Source organism: Acomys minous, assembly GCF_964271855.1.
Source record: "Acomys minous genome assembly, chromosome: 1".
In the NCBI taxonomy this organism is placed as follows: Eukaryota; Metazoa; Chordata; class Mammalia; order Rodentia; family Muridae; genus Acomys; species Acomys minous.
This window is the reverse complement of record NC_140483.1, coordinates 82,903,030-82,919,766: the sequence shown is the minus strand read 5'-3', so window position 1 is coordinate 82,919,766 and position 16,737 is coordinate 82,903,030. Positions and strand designations below refer to the sequence as shown.

The window sequence follows — 16,737 nt, the reverse complement described above, 5'->3', positions numbered from 1 at the left end:
GGAGCCTCCCTGTGACTCTGACAGGATTGCAATTCCCCACATCCTTGTGCTGAGCTTCTCTGAGGCACAAGCTTCTTCTGGAAGATGGGCTATTTAAACACCTGGGAAGAACATACCTCAAATATATAATATGTCTGCTTCTGGCAGTGCACTAAGTGTGAGCTGGGATGACCCACACGTGGGGAGCTGGTCCATACAGCACCTCATCCCTGCTCATGCCCATCTGTCTATCCGCTCCAACATGGGGGCTTTTGGGAGAGTGGTCACCCCCAACCTCAGTCATTTCGAGTGCTTAAGAACATAACTCATTTTAGAAAAACTCTACTCCAGACATCAATGTAAAGACCCAAAAAGAATGGCAGGATTTTGATGGTCTTTCATTTGCAAGTAGAAAGAGGAGGGTGCCTGGGCAGTGAAGGGGAAATGATGGAAGGACAGACAGCAGATCTCTTCCACTATCCTCTGCTCCTCCACATCCAAGAGCCCTCCTTTCACACCTTGTGGAGGCAAAAGTGGGAGACATGGTGACACATGGCCCTTCCTAGGACCTAGGTAGTCTCATTGGAGGCTGGAGCCTTTGTGAGTCTTTGTGCATAGTATTGTTCTATGTTTTAAATACACTGGATTTTGGGGTCTTATGGGGGGTTTTTGGTGTTAAAAATACTTTTTTGAACGGAGATTAATTACTTTTCTTAGTTATTCAAAAGTAAAAAAGATTAAGAATTACAAACATAGCCTACAAATATAATAGAATAACACAAGTTTTCATTTTTCAAGTTTAGTGTCTTATTAACTTATAATGCTTTTCACTTTACTTTTATCATTTTAATTTTATTTTTATATTATAATATAATTATATCACTTCACCCTTCCCTTTCCTCCCTTCAAACCTTCCTACATACCCCTCCTAGCTGACTTTCAAATCCATAGACCCATTTTTCACTAACTGCTACTATATATGCATATGTATGCGTCCACATATATATTTTCCTAAATATAACTTACTCAGTCTGTATAATGTTACTTGTACATATGTTTTGGGGGCTCACCATTTGGTTCTGGTTAACCAATTGGTGTGCTGCTCCATGAGGAAACTTTCACATGCTCCCAGCACTCTTTTGTTGCCTGTCATTCATTGTGTAAGTTTGAGGCCTCATGAGCTTTTCCACAACCACTTTGACATGGTCATTGGTGTCATCCTTGTTGAGCTCATGTTTGGACAGACTTGTTGGTAGACTTTACGACATGAATTTATCTTTAAGATCATTTGCAGGCTTTCTAGAAACTACCCAGGAATAAGAGATACATTTGCCTTTCATTTCATGAACTCTGCTCAGAGTGAACAGAGAAGGAACACAGCTGTGGCTGCTGCTGAGGATCCCTGGATCCTGGAAAAGGCTCAGATCATTGATTGGAGAGGAGAAATGGCCCTAGAGATTGATCAGTGTGTGTCCCCTGTTCTCATAGAGAGCCAGACAGATGGACAGTTTAAACATTGGCCAGAACAATCCCATCCTATGAAGATGAGTCCAGTTAACGTGGACATTTGAGGACTGCTTTGCTCAAAGCATCAGTAAAAGGAAGCCCCTATGGTTATGCATAAAAACCCAGAAGGGGGGACTGATCACATGCAAGCTCATTCTGCCCAGTAATTACTCCTAAAGTCAAGAGACATCAGGACCTTGGGAAGAAGCTCCTGAGGCATTATGGTCACTGGACACCCTGTGTCACTGAACTTGTGACGCCAAACAAACTTGTTGACTCTTCTAGCTTCATCAAACCAGAGGGCAAAGTAAATATATAACGCACCACCTCAGACACATTACCTCCAGATGTGGGCATGGCCAAACAAGAAACAAACAGCAGAATTTAATGGTGCAAGAAAGGCCACAAATGAAATTGGTGACAAACCAGCCAAGAAAAGCCACATCTATCCAGTTTGTATCCCATGCTGTAATAAAATACATGGTCAGTCGCCTTGACAGAGTCAATGTGGATTTCATTTTCTGTTCAAAAATTAAGAAAAAAAGTCACTACAAAACGAACTTAGGGACCAGGTACATGGCTCTACTGGTGAAGGCACTTGCCTCCAAGCCTGCTGACCTGAGTTTTAATTCCCTGTGCCCACGTGTTAGAAGACAGCTGACTGCACAAGTTGTCCTCTGACCACTCGTGCAAACCACGGCGCGCATGCACGCATGCACATGCACGGGCAACACACACACACACACCACACACACACACACACACACACACACACACACACACACCACACACAGACACACACACACACACACACACACACACACACACACACACACACACACCACACACACACACACACACACACACACACACACACACACACACACACACTTGCTGGTGATGCACCACTTCCTTCAAGGCAAACCGTGGCCTTCTCATGTCTCTGCATGTGTTCTGAGTGTGTACCAGCCTAACTGTTTCACACCATTCAGTCTGGATTCTAGAAACTGCCTTTTCCCCAGTGTGCAGGGACCATCTGATGTTCAGCCAAGTCTTCTGTAGAATCTCTATTTGTGAAACTTTGTTTCTTTTCTCTAGAGTTCTTGATTATTATGGGTCAGAATTTTAATTTTAGTCCCCTTAAGTAATAATGTATTTTAAATGTCTCAAAACAAAAGATAATTTTTATTGCTTAACAGTTTCATATATTTACATAATTGATTATTTGCACTCACCCCATCCCCCTCCCTCATCCTCTTCTCTCCTCTTGCTCCCCCTCAAGGAGTTCCCCTTCTGCTTTCCCCTCTTCTCCCTCTGTGGCACACTGAGTTAAACTAATTAGAGTTACTAATGTGCTTAAGGGTACATTTCATATACTTCAGCAGTCCTGGTGCTGTTCATCTTTGCGCTCACATTTCTTTGTCTCTCACAGATTTTTCTTCGTATTCCTAGATCTCCTCCATGCCAAGTAGACATTTACTTATTAGTCAAAATTAAATCCAGACTATTAATTCTCCTTTCATTCATTTATTCATCACATCATCATGTTATTTCTATGACTCAATAATGTAAAGTTAGGGCCCAGAGGTCCCGCTCAAACTAAGGCACCAGCCAAGGACAATACAGGCCATAAAACTTTAAACCCCTACCCAGATCTAGCCAATGGTCAGAACATTCTCCACAGTAGAGTGGAGAGTGGGATATTACTTTCTCACGTACTCTGGTACCTCACCTTTGACCATGTCCCCTGGACGGGGAGACCTGGTGGCACTCAGAGGAAGGACAACAGATTACCAAGAAGAGACTTGATACCCTATGAGCATATACAGGGGGAGGTAATCCCCCTCAGGAACAGTCATAGGGGAGGGGAATAAGGGGAAAATAGGAGGGAGGGAAGAATGGGAGGATACAAGGGATGGGATAACCATTGAGATGTAACAAGAATAAATTAATTAAAAAAGGAAAAGAATAATGTAGTTATTATTTTTTAAAGTAGGAATTTTTAGGTAGTTGATAAATCTACAAAAAAAAATCCTTAAAAAGATAAACCTCTCTCAAAAAAAGATTACATGGTTTCTCTTATATGTGGGCATTAGTATTTGGTATGCATCCCTTTACAATCTGTATTACCACAGAGATTAGCTACCTAGTAAGAGGCTAGTGCGACGGGAGGGAGCTCAAAAGTGAGGAAAATTAACTATATAGTTATGGCTAGTCATGGGAGGCTAGAATGGGATGGTTAAATGTGGAGAGGGATGGAAGACAGAAGGAACAGAGGGAACATGGGAAGGAACAACTAACACTGGGGACCATTTGAGAGTCATATGGAAACCTGCTACTGTAGAAGCTTCCTAAAATGTGTGTGTGTGTGTGTGTGTGTGTGTGTGTGTGTGTGTGTGTGTGTGTGTGCGCTAAATCTAAACCGAGCAAACAAATAATTGGGGACAGTGTTTCAACTATGTATCTTTCATCACCAAGTGAAATCTCCAGGAATAGCAATGGGTTACATCTTGTTGAGTCATTGGTCAAAAGGGCCTCATGGCAACTCCCAAACGTCTCAGGCTATTCCCAAGGCTATCGGTTGTTCTTCACAAATTGAGGGCAAGGCCCTATTGCTGAAGACAGCTCCTACATAACTCACTGAACACAGAGAAGACGAACTACTGCCTAAACAGAGACTTCCCACCTATTGACTAGCGTTCAGGATACTAGAATGTACTTTGCATGCCATCAGAGCAGAAAAGCAAACATCAACCCAGCTACAAACCCTGTGACCTAGAAAGGTGATCTTCCTGAGAGTAACCAGCCAAGGTCAGACTGGATTTAAGGCCCACTCCATGAGATAGAACCTATGTCTGACACTGCTCTGGTGCCCAAGAATATGAGAATGCATAGGTCATTGGCATAGAAGAAGACCAAATACAACAGTCCTGTTAAAGAAAAATAGCAGTAAAATAATTCCTCATGAAATTCAGCTACACCATAGATCAGTGCTGTGCTCAGCCATCATCAGAAAGCTTGTTCTAGTGGATAGAAACTGGCACAGAGACCCACAACAAGACAACATGGAGAGAGTGAGAGACCTTGGAACATTTGGACCTAAATGAGATGTCTTTATCTAACTCCTCCTTCAGTACCCAAGTAGCAATGCAAAGAAAAAGCTGGAAAGACTGTAAGAGTCCATGGGAAGGAATGACTCATTGTCCCCCAGATACAAAAGGGCTGATGCACATGTGACTCACAGGTACTGTGGGAGCACACACAAAGCTGCACAGGTTCAAACCAGGTTGGGTCCCAGTGCTGGAAGGGGAAGTAAGCACAGACTCTCACACTAGTCAAGAATCTACCTGCAACTGATACCCACTTGCAAAGGAAAAATCAATTTTCTCTAAAGGAGTATCATTGGGTATATTAACCACACTTCAGGAAAGGCCACATGCCCAGCAGTAGATGGCCACAGAAAACAAACTCAATCTCAATGGTATTTCTGTAGACTTTTTATCTCATATTGCTTTTGTGGGGACATTTTTTTTCTTAATTGGTCTTTTTCATATATATTATAGTTTCCAATTTTGTGTTTGTATGAGGTATTATTTTGTGGAGGTATGAGATAAGAAAAAGAGGAAGAGAGAGCAGTTTCTTGTGGGGTTTTCATGTTTGTTTTATTGGTTGGTTTTTATTTGTTTGCTTGCTTGTTTGTTTTGTTTAAAGACAGAGAATGAATTGGATGGGTAGGGATGAAAGGAACATCTGTGAGAAGTTGAAAGAGGGGGAAAGGTTTATTGTAATATATTGCATGTATTGTATGTTTTCTTCAATTAAAAAATGAAATAAGGAGTTGAGCCTTCAAGATTTCTTTGTTTTTAATAGCTGAGTGGTATTCCATTGTGCAAATGTACCACAATTTCTTTATCCATTCTTCAGTTGAGGGACACCTAGGTTGTTTCTAGATTCTGGCTATTATGACTAAAGCTGCTAGGAACATAGTTGAGCAAATGTCCTTGTTAAATGGTGGAGCATCTTTCTGGTATATGCCCAGGAGTGGTATGGCTGGGTCTTGAGGTAGTTTAGTTTTACAATTAAGCTTAATTGTTTAAGAGTTAAGATGTTTTTTAGGTCTAGATAGATGTTTTAAGTTGATAATGATGAGATATGATAGATACTGATTTACATTCAGAACTTTAGAAGCACCAAGATAGGAAAGGTGTTTTCTTCAAGGCTGCCAAATACAAATAGCCAAAGCACTATGATTGTAATATTTATATAATTCCTGATTGTTTCATGGTTTTTATTGCTGTACATAGTTTATTGTATATATGTGTAATAATATAAATGTATATGTAAAAAATAAAAATATTTAATAAGAAAAAAAGAAAGAATGCTGCCCCCCGTTCTAAATAAACAGAGTTGAACCTTCTAAAAAAGTAATTTGTTTATTCTTAAGGCCAATAAAATTCATAACTACTGTCTGAAATCTTTTTGTTAGAAAGATACTCTCTTCCCCCATTGAACTGTCTGAGAACCCTTTTAAAACAATTGGCCTTAACTGCAAGGATTTGCTACTGGATTCTTAATTCTCTTCCTAGCCACATGCCCATAACTTGTTGTCTTTATTACACATACTAAACAATAAAGGTGCGTCCTACCCGGCATCATGCACAGAAAGTAACTCAAAATCAAACACACAAGCAATTTGTAGGCACATATGTGCCATACGTGTGTGTAGAAGTCACAATACAATCATGGGAGTCAGTCATCTTCTATCATGGGGTTCATGGAGAGTCAAATTCAGGTAGTTAGTCTTGGCCACATGCTCTGTTTCCATTAAGCCACTTTTCCAGCCCCCAAAGAACAGAAATTTAAATGTAAAATATCTCTAAAGAAAATATAAAGCTAGTAATTAAACTCATGACCCCTGGAAGAACAGTCAGTGCTCTCAACTTCTGACCCATCATGAGTTCAATTCCCAGTAACCACATGGTGCCTCACAACCATCTATAATGTGATCTGATAGCCTCCTCCGGCCTGCAGATGTACATGCAGGCAGAGTTCTGTATACATAATAATAATAAATAAATCAGTCTTTTTTAAAAAGAAAATATAAAGCTAAATCTATATGGTTCATGGATGGGTGTTGTGGTTTGTTAAATATGATATAAAACTGAAAGATAACCAGACTTCATCAAAATTTAAAATTTTTTTCTATAGAAGACAATATCAAGAAATTGAAAAGATGGCCCACATTTTTCTTGTATATGTCCCAGTTGATGGACATTTTGGTTATTTCTACTTTTTTGCTATTGCCAGTAATACTGCTATGAATGCTCATACATACGTTTTGTTTTTTTTTTTTTTGGTTTTTGTTGTTGTTGTTGTTGTTGTTGTTGTTGTTATTGTTGCTATATCCTTTCATTTCTCTTAAGTATGTGCCTGAAGAAAAATTATTGGGTCTTACAGGAACTCTTTATTTAGAACTTGAAGAAAGTGGCCACACTGTTTTTTTAGTCCCAGTAGCTGAGCATGTGGGCTCCAGCAGCCCCACAGTGTTACACCTCGCCAACACACGTCAGTGTTCCTTTTGTTTCTAGCCATCTTGGCTGTATATAGTGATATCTCATTGTGGTTTTGACATGCATTCCCCTCACAGAAAGTGAGGTGGGCATTTTAAATGTAGCTATTAATTACTTCTGTCTTTCATTTAGAGAGATTCTTACTGAAACTAGTTTCCCCATTTTTGAACTGGTTGCTATAGGAGTTATTTCTGTACTCTGGGCACAAATTTTTAACTGAAGATGAAACTTGCAAGTTCAAAAAATGTGTTCTATTCATACAATGGAATATTATTCAGCTTTAAAAATATAAGGTACCCATATAAGACATAGATGAGATGAGCCATGAAAACATTGTGCTCAGTAAAAGAATGGAAAAACCATGAAAATATTGTGCTAAGAAAAAGAATCAAGTCACAAAAAGGATATATATATATATATATGTGTGTGTGTGTGTGTGTGTGTGTGTGCGTGTGTGTCTGTGTGTGTGTGTGTGTACACATACACACCCAGGGGAATAAATGTCCAGCATAGGCAAAACCAAAAAGAAATATAATATCTTAGTGTTTCCAGGATTAAGGGGGTACAGTGGGGACTGTGAATGCATACTGAGTCTTTTGGAGGGTGATATAAGTTCTAAAACTTAATTATAGTTATGTTTGCACACCTCTAAAAAGGCATTATACACATCAGAGTGAATTTTCTGTTATGATAATTATATCTTAATAAATCCATTTCCTTCAAAAATTTTCAGATACTTCGCTTGCAGAAGATTCAAACTTCCATTAACTGTCCAAATGCCTGTAGAGCATCCATGTGGACATTTTATTTCCACGTTTGATTGTTTGTTTGTTTGTTTGTTTGTTTGAGAGTATCCTCAAACTCATTGAACTGATTATTTTCCTGCCTCAGCTGGGATTATAGGTGGGCAGCACTGTGTATGACTTCATATTACTTTTATTTTCAATTATAAGTAAACAGATAACCATTGAGTATATGCTACAATGCTGCTTCTGGGCATTAAAAACACAGACCCAGAGTTAGTCATGTAATTTCAGTTTATAGTGGAAAGACATCAATGACTTCTCAGTCCATTGGCCTATTCCCTCTCCATTCACCCAAATGTGTTCCCTCATGCTCTCAATCTCATATCTAAATGTAAAATAAACTTGCCACTTAAAAGGTCAATAAAACATTGCTACATTTTACTTGCTAAATATAAATTGATAACTGTTACCATTCTGCATGAGTTTTTATTCATGCCAAGAAGCTTTCTATATGATATTTACTTCAAATGATGTCATAATTTGGTCATTTGTAATTGACCTCTTGGAAAAATCAAAACTCTTTGGTTTATTTTACTCTCCCAGGTATCCAGTAGCAATTCTCTGAGCACTGATACAATACAGCCACCTTCCTGGTGAGCCTAGAAATGTGAGTGTAGATGTCAGTCAGCAAGCATTACATGCTGTAGCCCTATCATTAAAACCGCATGGTGTTGTCAGACTAGCAGAAAGCCTCACGAGCCTTTCTATTGTTTTCCTTTGGTCACCCTGCATATTATCCTTTTATTTACTGAGTCAGTCAAAAAAAGAAAGCAGAATTCATAAGGTGGTAACGGGTGCATGGGACCTCAACCACGTCTCTTCCCTGGAGGACACATGTAGTGTGTTGCAGAGAGATGGAGAACACAGGTGTGAACCTGCCAACCTCTGCACACCAGGCCATTAACAAGGTCCCAGCTGAACCCAACATTCATGTGGCAATGAGTCTGTCACGTGAATGTGTTCATTGATTCTGACAAACATAAGTACTTATGGTAGTAAATTTATCCTTTCTCTGGATATTTCTTTCATTATTTTATATTAATCAGCTTTCTCTGGAAAACAGATACTTTTCACTTATTTTTTAAGTTGACAAAGGATTCATTTTGGACTCAGACACAGTGAGTACTTCAGAAGCAGAGGTAGAAGCATCATGACTTTGAGGCCAATCATAGACTATATCGTAAGTTCCAGGCTCCTCTGAGCTATGTAGTAAGGCTCCAACTAAAGCAGTGAGTAAAGTTAAAGTATTTAGTTAGGTCTCTGACTTGCAGTAGGCTTGCAGTAGGTTAAGTAACTTGACTTAACCCATGTTTTTGTCTAAATGTGTAGCCGTTGTTCCCAGAACCAAGTAGAGAATTGTGAGATTATTTTCCTGTCATTGCCATTGCTTCTGAGAGGCAACCCTAACGAAATGTGAATAACCGAAAAATAGCACTGTTTTGAGGGGTGCATGAAATACTGTTTGTGCATCATGATGAAACACGAGCAGTGTTCAGCGTGAGAACTTTCTGAGAGTGCCAGTGATTATCTCGGCCCAATGGGCAGTAGCCTCTGGCCGGCTCACAATCAGCTTTGGGTGGAGCTGGCAGGGAATGCAGAGCTGGACGTGTTTCTCTTCCCTTGCTTCCTTCTTGGACTTACAAAGAGCACTCCCTTCAGTTTACTAGAAAGACAACTTCTCCAAATCTCAGCTCTTCTAACGTTGGATAACGTGGTAAAAAATAGAATCCTTCTCATTTTAATTTGTGCTTCCTTGATTACCTTTTAATCCATTGTCACCTTTGATTAATTGAGTTATCTTGTATTTTGTTATTGGTTTAACATATTGTGTTAACAATAACACAATTATTGAAATCTGGACAAACTTAATAGAATTCACAGTACATATTTCAGTTTCTTCAGTTGCCCCCAAATGTCATTCAAATCCTTCTTGCTCAGTCCAGGATCTAATCCAGGACTGTGGATTGTATTCTGCAGTCATTTTGTATTCTGATCTAGGAAATATTCCATACTTTTCTTGATTCAAGACTTTGAGCAGGGTACAGCCAGGTACTGTGTAAAAAAAAATGCCCTTAGTTGGGTTTTTGTATTTCTGCATAAATGGATCTAGGTTGTGTATTTGGGGACAAGAATGACGTGTGTGTAGCCCTGTGCCCTCGCAGAGCAAGGACTCTGTGTTGTGTTAAACAGCGCTTCCTCCTGTGACTAGTCACCTTGCCATGGATCATCTAATGGCTGATTCGACTCTAAGTGTTTATTGCCCTATTATTTCATAAATTATTATAAAAACATATTTTCTTATTATTTATTTTTCTCATATATAGTACATCCAGACTGCAGCTTCCCCCTCCCCTCCCTCCCCTCAGTCTCTCTCCCTCCTGTCAGCCACCTCCCCAGTTCCCCCATGATCCTTGTTCCCTTCACCTCCCCTCAGAAGAGAGCAGGACTTCCAGAGACACCAACCAAACACAGCAAAACAAACTGCATAGAGACCAGGAACAGAGTCACACATCAAGGCTGGATGAGGCAACACAGTAGAAGGAAAAGGGTCCCAAAGGCAGGCAAAAGAGTCAGAGACAGCCCCTACTCCCACTGAAGAGATATATTTTAAATAAATAAATACCCTTAAAACTTTTCTGAAGTTTGGCACCCTTTAATAATTTTCATTTACATCATAACAATAACAGTTGTAAAATTGTGACTTTTTAAAATCATCATTCTCTTTATATTTATTAATTGCAGATCTTGGATTTCATTATTAAAATCAACTTGGAAATTCCTTTAAAGCGGTTTAAGAAAACTGCTTCATTTCTATGAGATAGGGAGGGACTCTGCTCTGGAGAAATCTGAAAGTGTCCCATATGAAACCAATTTGTTGGTCATCATGGGTTTTGAATGTATTAGGCAACCTTGATTTCCAAATAACACTGGATCCCAGGCACACACCTTCTTTGCTACCTAGTCATTATACTAGAAGCAATGAAGACAAACGCACTGTTGCAAACTGTTACTAAGACCAAAAAAGCAACTCATAAGGCAAGTCCTGATGACTAATCGTATTAGAATACAAATGAGTACAAGTCGCTGGGGCCTCTGGTTGGTGGGTTTCTCCTAGACACTAGTTCTTTCTGCTGACAGGAAAAGCACTTCTCAGTCTTCTCATGTTCCATTAGATTGGCACCTCAGAATCAAAGTGTACAGTCAAAATCATCAGAGCCTACCTCTTGTCTGTAGGTAAATATGACACTTGTTTGTGGAAAGTTCTTAGGGTATTTTTGTGCGTGTAGACAGGAAGTAGCTTGGAAGACAGTGTAACGAGACCATACCACAATAAACCCACGTTCTCTAACTTTAGTACACATCGCTGTGGCTATCCACATGTAAGTCTTTAAGTAAAACGGTTTTTTAAAATATTGATTTGATGGTTGTTATTAGTTTTGTTTTTACTTAGATTCTGGGAGTGCTGCTGAAGGAATGTTAATTAAGAAGTATTGATGAAAAATTTCTTCACTGGGTATGTGACCCTAGTGAACAAGAGCTAAACTTAATAATCACACAATGACACAAAGATGGGCAGGCAAGTCTGGGGCAGCAAGCCAATGTGCTTCCAGGGTTTAAACACAACAATCCCTGTCTGCACTCCAGAACCATCTCATCTCACAGATCTTTTCCCTTGAAGCTAAAGCCATCATTAAAGAGTTCAGGCTGTCCTCCTTTAGTCAATATTTTCTTCACCAAAGCTCAGACTACAGCCACCTAATTCCAAGGCTAAAAAGAAGTAGCAAAGAGAAAGCCCATCCACTATTCCAAACATGTGTGCCTCCCTTGCTCCTGCACAGATTTGTATAATTCCATCTTTGTACATGTTTTATTTGGGCCATGACGATACAGAAGTTGGGAAGGTTTACTATGAGGGAGGGAAGAGGTTGCTTGCTGAAGAGCGTGCCTCCAAAAGCCCCGGTCTAGATCAGCAATGATGAAGGTCAGAACCTGCTCATCATAGAAACCAGGAAGCCTAGCTTAACATGTTTTCAAAAGGCTTCCTAGCGTGCTGTTTCATTATCTTCAGCATTAAGGGTTTAGATAGAGGGAGCTGTGATTCCTCCCAGCTGTGACGCTCTGTCATTCCTGACTCGGGGCGGTGGAAGGGGAGCTGTATTTGTTCATAGGAAAATTGAAGGGACAATGGCTGGATTACCCAGTGACTGTACAAAGATGACAAGGTTAAGTGACATTCTCAAATACTGTCTCTGTATCAAATCTTATACACCCCCCAGGATTAGAACTTAACTTTTGATTCATAAACACAGGCTGAGTGCTTAGTATATGCCAAAGGTTTATGTAACAAGGAGATCTGTCACACCCAAGATCAGTTTTTGCAAGCTTAGGAGGGTTTGGAAGAGCTGGAGACATGCCCAACAAACAGGAACAGTGATGGGGTCTCCCATTCCTGCCTGTCTTCCTTTCCCGTTTTCCATTCTTCTCTCATGTCCGACATCATTCAGAAGACAGGATTTGCATGAACTGTTTGCAGACTCACACTAAAGGCAGCAGCTCTTCAGCAAACTTTCCAGCTGAGTTTCAAGAGCCATTTGCATCTACCATGGAGACAATCTCTTTCATCTTTAACAACCCTGTTCTTAACAGTGAGTACAGGGTGGATGAAAGACAGAATCATTGAGTCGGAGAAAAGTTGCTGAAGTTCACACCTCCACCTGAAACACCCCCACCACTCCTATGGACACCCAGCCCAGGATATCATGGGATACCCCCTTAATCAGCATTCTTCCCCATGTTTGCCAAAGCCCCAATGTTTAGGTTTGATGAGAACTTTGTATTTCTCTCATTACCAAGAAAGTGAGAAATACCAAACAGTTGATCTGATAAGCTACAGGTAAATAAAAATTCCTATATTATTGGACCATCCTTGAAAACCCATGTCCTTGACAGACAGTGATTGACATACGGCCGTATGAAAACACTATTTTCAGTCATATGCAAGAGGGTGGCAGAATTTTGTCAAACTTGTAGTCAAAAGCTGCAAGTGAGCAGCCCTGAACCTTTTGAGTTGAAATATATAATGTGTCCTGGACCTGTGTGGCATTCCAGCACTAACAGCCTTTGCCAGTATGACGCACAAACTAGGCAGAAGTATGAGCTTCATTCCGAAGGGCTTGAGAACAAGATGGTGTTTCTGTGTTAATTATAGCATTACTATTGCCAAGGCCTCAGAAGTAGCCTTTAAAGTAATAGGAAGTGTTGTGAGTGCATGGTCACTGCATAGGACAGAGCAACAGTCTCCATTTTGCCACAATAACAGGAACTTTGTCAAGCTGTGCTCATTGATCTGAGTACCACAATCTGGGCAAAATTGTATACATTATAACTATATGAAACCTTTCCAATGAATGAACTCATTTAAATACTCTCTGGAAAACTTAATGCTTGTTACAAGTTATCTATATCAGGAATAATTAAGAAACAGAATGCAGTTTAGAAGAAGAGTATAGGAGAAGAGAAGCATTTGTTGAAAGTCAGGCAGTAACTATGTATTTTATTAGTTGACCTCACTTAATGCTTAACAAAAGATAGACAATATTGTCTCACATTTGCATATTAGGAAGCGAAAACTCAAGATGTTAAGTAATTTGCCCAAAGTCACTGAGTTGAGAATGCATGATCCCAACACACTCTGTGCTGCCTCTAGAACTGTGTCTGTAGTGTGTTTCATCGGGAAGCCCATGTTGCGGTCTGTGATGTTAGGAGCGAAAGTTGCAGACTTGCCCTTTGTCTTTTTGACAGTTTCTCCTCCTTCCTTGTGTCATTGGTGCAAATTGTGAGCCCATAAGTTACCTAAAATTTAAGAAATATTCATCAATTCAAGCCAAGACCCCAGAAACTGTAGAGAGGGGAAATTAAACAGCCCAACAGTCTAACAAACATTCTTTGAAAACCCATGACCTTAACAGACAAAATCTAAGTCCAGGAAGGCTCTGCAGACTATCTGGACTTAGCAAAGTGCAGTTGCAACCCTGGAAATTCCATGTACATTTGAACAAGAAATTATACCAAGCTCCTGGGGCCACAATGTTATAAAAGAACATTTAGTTCATAGTGTTTAGGGAATCTTGGGAGTTTAAGGAAATGATCCTTCTCCTAGCCATGTACAGCATGTCTAAGTGTAATTCTATTTCTCAGTAAAAAAGACAATACACATGAACATGTTGATTTAGTATTTGATCAGTAAATATTTATTAAAAAGGAATCTGAATTACCACACTGTGCAAATCTACTACGATCATAAAACTTTCCCAACTCATTGAACCTCTTTTAAGCCCACTCCTCCCACTTAAAGTTCAGTGTTCTAATTATTGCCTTTTGTGACACGCTTTACTTAATTATATGTTTGTCAACTGTACATCCTTGAGGGAAGATCAAAATCAGTGTTATATAACCTGGAGCATTTGATAAGTGTCTGGAGACTGGCTGTGCTGACTGATAAGATTTGATATCAAGCAATAAAGACCAGCCTTTAAGAGCAAGTAATATTCTGAAGTCAGCAGAAAAGGTTTGATGGCTGTTGGCTGACAGTAGAGCAGAGGAGCAGCACTTTTCCTAGGATGAGAAACACAAGAAAAAAAAAACAAACAACTTTCTCTGCTTCAAAACCTGACACTTGGAAGTTTAGAAAGGTGGGTCAACCCAGACCAGAAGCCAGCCATAGTGGTAAACACCTGTAATCTTCACATTTGAAGAGGGAGGTAGGGAAATCAGAGTTTTTATGCCATGCTCAGCTACATAGCAAGTTTAAGCTAGGTGGAATATATAAGAACTTTTCACAAAGAGAGAGAAAAGAGAAGATAAAGGAAAGTAAATGGAGAGCAAAGCCAGTGCAGAATCCTCACCTATGATGGGGAAATCTTCCCAACTGAAAATATTAACAGGTTACAAGGACATCACTCACTAAGGCAGCCCAGCTGGGATCTTACACCGCAAGGCACCCAGGTGTCCCAGAAACAGGGGAAGTGATGTTCCCAGGTGCTGTGGTGGTAAAAAAGAAGGACAGTGGTGATTGAGTAGGGCGACTCTGCAGCCTTTCTCATTCCGATAGGCTTTTTATTTTCTTCCTCAGTATTCTAATACTGACACAATCAGAAGCAGTTCCTTGGGACACGTAAGAATGTGGTTTCAAAGTTAGGTGGGAGGAAGTTCCTGTAGACTTGGAAAGGAAGATGCTACAAAAAAAGATGAGTAATAGCAGAGTTGTTTAATTCAAGTAAGTGAGCAGAAACATAAGAGACTGCGCCAAAATAGATGGACATTTTAGGTATTATATAATTGCATAATTCTGTTTCCACAGATTTGAACTTCTCCTACCCAAGGCATATGCATGCGCACACATGCACACACACACACACACACACACACACACACACGCACGCACGCACGCATGCATGCACGCACGCACGCACGTACACACATGCACACACGTACTTCAATCCACAAGTTCATATAACATAATCTAAAGAAGACTATGCCAATACATTAATTTAGATCTGGAGCATTAGACAACTGTCATTACAGCCAACACTGAATTCAACTGAGTTCCCCATCTGCTCAGCCACGTGGTTGAAAAATCGGGAAGGTGGCATTGAGATCTCCTCCTGTTTTCCCATTCTCTCCTCTCACTGAGTGTCAAGAATTTGGCTTTTGTCTGTCCTGTTTCTTCCTATTTCTTCATTCTTTCCTCCAGTGTCAGGCCCTCCCACCACTCTCCTACATGAGCCTCTGTGTTCTCTATTCTGGAAAACCTCCCAGCATCATTTCTATTTCCAGCGGAGGCTGCCTGTTTCCATCTGTTTCCCAGATCCCTTGGCATACCCCTTCATAAACACCTATCCCTGGCCACTGGGAAAGACTGTTTGCCTGTGCAGTTCTCCAGAACCATCTCACAGTCCCATCCGTACTCTCTGGCATGTGTTCATTTGGCCACCTAGGCCTCTGCTATGCTACCAAACACACATTACCTTTGCACCGTTCTTGCCTTCCTCTCCCAGAAATAGCTGTCACCCCACCCTTACCTTGTCTGAAAACTACTTCTCCTCCTCCAGGGCGAGGTGGGAACATGACTTCTGCCACTATTGTTCCATCCTGGAAACTCTGGTACTGAGTGTGCTCCACAATTAAGGCATTAGATCACTCAGAGCCCACACCGAACATGAGGTCACACCCTTCTCAAGAGAATGGGTCTCACCTGCAGGAGGGTGTTCTGTGGGGTGGAGTGTGTTGACATAGCATCTGGCCCTAGAGAACAACAGGCGCTTCACACTTGAAGCAAGGCTGAGAGCCAAGGACTTCTTGTGCCTTTTGTGTCCCAGGGGGTTAAAGGGTCTCTCTGATTGGTCATTTTGTGTGAAACTGAAAGCACAGAGACCCACAGGAATACAAGCAAAGTGTCTATGAAGACCCAGCTGCCCCATGGATCATAAGTTTCTTAATCTGGGATCCTTGGAAAATGTTTCAGAATCAACCATGGTGCTTGCTTCCCAACACTTGTTCTCAGGCTACCCTGATGAGACCTGATAAACTAATCAAACAGTGGGGGGGAAAGGCTCCCCATCAGAGGTCTAGGGGAGGGAAATAAGACAGAAGAGAGGAGAGGGAGGGAGGGAGGGAGGGAGGGAGGGAGGGTGGGTGGGAACTGGAAAATAAGAACAAGAGGATAACAATCTGGATGGAATGTGAGTAAATTATAATAAAATAGAAAATGCCTATGCTCAGGGAAGACTTGCATAGGACTTTGAGATGCACATTTTTTCAAGGTATTTTTTTTTTACTGCTAACAATTTTTAAATACATTTATTAACTTATTTTAT

The 16,737-nt window shown here is 40.4% G+C and overlaps 1 protein-coding gene across 1 annotated transcript in view; it reads right to left on the bottom strand.

Annotated features, from left to right (window-relative positions):
* SERPINB12 (serpin family B member 12) overlaps positions 1 to 16,068 on the bottom strand; it is a 42,109-nt gene extending 26,041 nt beyond the window's left edge. The window contains exon 1 of the mRNA XM_084762921.1: positions 15,943 to 16,068. The gene's annotated coding sequence lies outside the window, so the exon portion shown is untranslated. The remainder of the gene's footprint in view (positions 1 to 15,942) is intronic.
* Positions 16,069 to 16,737: the final 669 nt, after the last annotated feature.